At 43.7% G+C, this 5,151-nt stretch overlaps 1 non-coding gene across 1 annotated transcript; it reads left to right on the forward strand.

Moving 5' to 3' along the window:
• The first annotated feature begins 2,002 nt into the window (after positions 1-2,002).
• trnaf-gaa (transfer RNA phenylalanine (anticodon GAA)) lies at positions 2,003-2,075 on the forward strand. Its single transcript has one exon. It is a non-coding gene; the product is annotated as a tRNA-Phe (tRNA).
• Positions 2,076-5,151: the final 3,076 nt, after the last annotated feature.

Below are 5,151 nucleotides of genomic sequence, written 5' to 3' on the forward strand. Positions count from 1 at the left end.
ACAGAATAAACTGTCAGTTCGAAAAGCATAGGTTAATCAAGGATAGTCAGCATGGATTTTTAAGCGAAGATCTTGTTTGACCAACTTGATGGAATTTTTTGAAGAATTAACAAGGAAGATAAATGAGGGTAGTGCAGCTGACGTGTCCTACATGGATGTTATCAAGGCATTTGGCAAGGTCCCACATGGCGGACTGGTTAAATAATTAAAAACCCATGGGATCCAGGGAAATGCAGTAAGGTGGATACAAAATTAGCTCAGTGGTAGGAAACAAAGGGTAATTGTTGACGGGTGTTTTAGCGACTGGAGGGCTGTTTCCAGTGTGTTCTGCAGGGCTCAGTACCAGGTCCCCTGCTTTTTGTGGTACATATTAGCGATTTGGAAGTCAATGTAGGGGGCATGATCAAGACCTTTGCAGACGACACAAAGATTGGCCATGAGGTAGATAATGAGGAGGATAGCTGTAGGCTGCAGGAAGATATTGATGGCTTGGTCAGGTGGGCAGAAAAGTGGCAAATGGAATTCAACCTGGAGAAGTGTGAAGTGATGCATTTGGGGAGGTCAAACAAGGCAACAGAATGCACGATACTGAGAAGTATAGAGGAAGTGAGAGACCTTGGATTGAATGTCCACAGATCCCTGAAGATGGCAGGACAGGTCGATAAGGTGGTTTAGAAGGCAGATGGAATCCTTTCCTTTGTTAGCCGAGGTATAGAATACAAGAGCAGCGAGCTTATGCTGCAACTGTATAACTCATTGGTTAGGCTACAACTTGAGTTCTGTGTGCAGTTCTGGACACCTCATTACAGAAAGGATGCAATTGCACGAGAGAAGGTACAGAGGAGATTTGCAAGGATGTTGCCAGGACTGGAAAAATGCAGCGATGAGGAAAGACTGGATAGGCTGGGGCTGTTCTCCTTGGAACAGAGAAGGCTGAGAGGAGATCTGACTGAAATGTACAAAATTTTGAGCGGTCTAAATAGAGTGGAAGCGCAGGGTCTATTCACCTTAGCAGAGAGTTCTGTGACGAGGGGGCATAGATTTAAAGTGATTTGTAGAAATATTAGAGGGGAGACGAGGAAAAACCTTTTCACCCAGAGGATGGTGTGGGTGTGGAACTCACTGCCTGAAAGGGTGGTTGAGACAGAAACCCTCTACTCATCCAAAAGGAGTCTGGATAATCACCTCAAGTGCCGTAATCTGCAGGGCTACGGACCAAATGCTGGAAGGTGGGATTAGAACAGGTGGATCGTTTTTCAGCCGCCACAGACATGATGGGCCAAGTGGCCTCTTTCTGTGCGCTGCACCTTCTATGATTCTGTGATTCTTAACTGTCTCCAGCATCTTGCTTATTGATTTTCTTGTTTTTCTTGTTTTTCACTTTGTCGATGCCTTTGAATAATTGTGGATCCTTCTTCAGGGTGTCTTCTTTCACCAGGTAGTTCTGACCTCTGATGATGTTGATCGTAAACAGCTTCAATTCGCTGATAGTTCTGGAACTGAGCAGATTTCCTTTGCTTGAATCTACAACATGGAACTCAGTCTGACATGTGGACCCATGGGAGGATTTGAATGCAACCCCTGCGTTGGAGTTGCATCCATCCAATAAGAGACCGAGTAGAAGTGACAGTTCTGTCAGTCGAACATGAGACTTTTAATGGCAGGGTTGTGAGTTTGAGTGCCATTCTGTTTTTCCCTTTTTTAAGTCTTCATGAGCAGAGAGTACATGGAGTGTTTGGAATGAGCAAGTCTCACTTTGATTCAGGACTCTCACCACTCAGCAGCATCTCACTATGAAAGATTGAATTGGATCTCATTTCATTCTCAGCTCGGGGTCTGTGTGGCTCAGTGGCACTTCTGGCTGTCTCCCGCTTCACAATCCATCAGTACCGAGAAAGCAATGGGGAATATTACTCACATGTTGTGTTCTTTAATTTTTTGGAAAACTTGAATGTATGTATTTTCTTCCAAAACAAGGACACCAAGCCACTCTTGGCGTGGGGCTGAAATAGCTCAGTTGGGAGAGCGTTAGATTGAAGATCTAAAAGTCCCAGGTTCAATCCCGGGTTTCAGCAATTCCGCTTCCTTATGCGTCCCTTGCCTTGGTTCTGATTTTCCAGTTGCACAATTTACTTTGAAATTATTTACCAAGCACCAGTGGATTGAATTTGAGAAACAACACAGAGTCATTTACAGCACAGAAGGTCGTCGTTTGGCCTATCACGTCCATGCCGGCTCTCCCCGGAGCAATCTAGTCAGTTCCACTCACCAGCTCGATCCTTTACCTCCTGCAAGTTTCTTTCCTTCAAGTATCCATCCAATTTCCTTTTCAAATCATTGATTGTCTCTGCTTCCACCACACTCGTGGGCCAAGTCATTACCACACACAGCATAAAAAAGTTCCACCTCATCAAGGATGGGAAATACATATATCTTCTATATTTGCTTATTCTCTATTTCTATGAGAATAGACTGACAGTCAGCATGAAAGGGAACCCAAAAATCTTCGAGCAGCATGTAAATGATAAGTGGGTAGTAAGAGGTTGAGTAGGGCCTATTAGGGACAAAACAGATAATATAAGCATAGAGCTGCAGGGCAATGTTAATCTACTTAATGAGTACTTTGTATCAGTGATCACTAAGGAAGTGGAATTTGAAAAAATATCAGTCGAAGTGAAGAGACTAGAGGCAATGGAGAGAGCACAAATTAGGAGAGGGAGGTACTAAAAAGGCTGGCTGTGCTTCGGGAAGATAAATCACCTGGTCCGGATGGCTCACATCCCAGGTTACGAAAGGAAATGCGGATGCAGATAACGGAAGGGCTTGCTATAATCTTCCAATCTTCCCTGGATACGAGGGAGGTGCCAGAGGATTAAACAGTGGCAAATGCGACACCCTTATTCAAGAAAGGGAGTAAGGACAGTCTGGGTAACTGCAGGCTAGTTAGATTAACAGCAGTGGTGGGTAAGGTTTTAGAAAGAATAATCAGGGTAAAAAATCAACAGTCACTTGGAGAGGTTTGAGTTAATTAAGGAGAGTGAGCATGGACTTAAAAACGGGAGTTCATGCTTGACTAATCTAACTGCATTTTTTGATGAACTAACAGAGCAGGTTAATGAAGGGAATGCAGTGGATGTTGTTTATATGGATTTTAAGCAAGCTTTTGACAAGGTACCACATAAAAGGGCGGTTAACAAAACTGAGGTTCGTGGTATAGGAGGGTCAGTGTCCAATTGGATAGAAAATTGGTTTAAGGACAGAAAACGGCGAATCTTATTAAATGGCTCTTTGTCAGACTGGAGGATAGTCGACAGTGGTGTTCCCCAAGGGTCAGTGCTAGTACCACTGCTTTTTTTGCTAAAGCATTTTGGATCTTGGAATACAGAGTAGAATCTCAAAATATGCCGATGACACCAAACTTGGAGGAGTGGCAAACAGTGAGGATGATATGAACTGCCTGCAACAGGACAGTGATAGGCTAGCAGAATGGGCAGACAGGTGGCAGATGGAATTTAATAGTGACAAGTGTGAGGTGATGTATTTTGGCATAAGGAATAGGGAGAGGCAATATTTACTTAATGGCACAGTTCTAAAGAGTGTGTTGGAATAGAGGGACTTGGGGTTCATGTGCATCAATCTTTGAAGGTGGCAAGACATATTGCGAGAGTGGTTCGCAAAGCATATGGGATCTTGGGCTTTATAAATAGAGGCATTGAGTACAAAGCAGGGAAGATATGCTGAACCATTATAAAGCTCTGGTTAGGCCCCAGTTGGCGTGTTGCTTCCAGTTTTTCTTACCACACTTAAGAAAGCATGTGAGGGTCCTTGAGAGGATGCAGAGGAAATTCACCAGAATGGATCCAGGGATGGAGGATTTTAGTTACAAGGTTAGGTTGGAAAAGCTAGGGTTGTTCTGCCTCTATCAAAGGAGAGTGAGGGGAGAATTAATAGATGTGTTTTCGGCGATGACAGTTTTAAATAAGTTGGCAAGGAAACATTGTTCCCGTTAACTATTGGTACAAGGACTAGGGGACACAGATTGAAGGTTTTGGACAGGAGATACAGGGGGAATGTGCGGAAGAACTTTTTTACACAGTGATTGGTGATGATCTGTAATTCGCTGCCCACGAGGGCGGTGGAAATGGAGACAATCGATGATTACAAAAGTAATTTGAATGGGCACTTGAAGGAAATAATTTTACAGGGCAATGGGGATTGAGCAGACAAGTAATAACTCGTCTCCACTCCTAGTATTTCTAAATCCCACACATTCAATATAATGTGAACAATTATTTCCTGTTGTGTCTCTCTCCGATTTGTAAACCTCACTGTATTGGAGTGAAGTGACATCTACTGGCAAGAAACAACAACTGCCGTGATGAGATCAGCCATGATTGTATTGAATGGCAGAGCAGGCTCCAAGGGTTGACTTGCCGACTCCGGCTCCTCGTTCTTATGTTCTTAGAATCATACAGCACAGAAGGAGGCCATTCGGCCCCATTGTGCCTCTGCTGACTCTCTGACAAAAAGATGCAATTAGTATAACCCCCTGCCTATTTCCCCATAATCCTGGAGAATTTCACTTTGAAATATTTGTCCAATTCCTTTATGAAAGTTATAATTGAATCTGTTTCCACCACCCTGTCAGACAATTCATTCCAAATCCGAATCAGTTTCTGGGTAAAAAGATCTCTCCTCACCTCCCCTTGACATTTTTGGCCAATTATTTTAAATCTGTGTCCTCTGGTTACTGACTCCCAGGACAGTGGAAACAGTTTCTCCCTCTCTACCCTATGAAAATCCTTCATGATTCTGAACACCTCTATTAAATCTTCCCTTAACCTTCTCTACTCTGAAGAGAACAATCCCAGCTTCACCAGCCTGACCAGAGAACTGAAACCCCTCATCTCTGGTATCATTCCAGTAAATCTCCTCTGAACTGTCTCAGAAGCTTTGATGTGCTTTCTAAAGCCTGGTGCCCAGAACTGGACACATTACTCGAGCTGAGATCGAGCCAGCGACGCCCACATCCCACGAACGAATAAAAAAACGCTCCCTAAACAGTCCCCAATTCTTAAGCATTTATCGACACTCCCTGCCCAGTCCCCAAATTTATTCATTTAGAAACGCTCCCTGCCCAGTCTCCAATTC

The sequence above is a fragment of the Heterodontus francisci genome, unplaced genomic scaffold, assembly GCF_036365525.1.
Source record: "Heterodontus francisci isolate sHetFra1 unplaced genomic scaffold, sHetFra1.hap1 HAP1_SCAFFOLD_84, whole genome shotgun sequence".
Classification (NCBI taxonomy): domain Eukaryota; kingdom Metazoa; phylum Chordata; class Chondrichthyes; order Heterodontiformes; family Heterodontidae; genus Heterodontus; species Heterodontus francisci.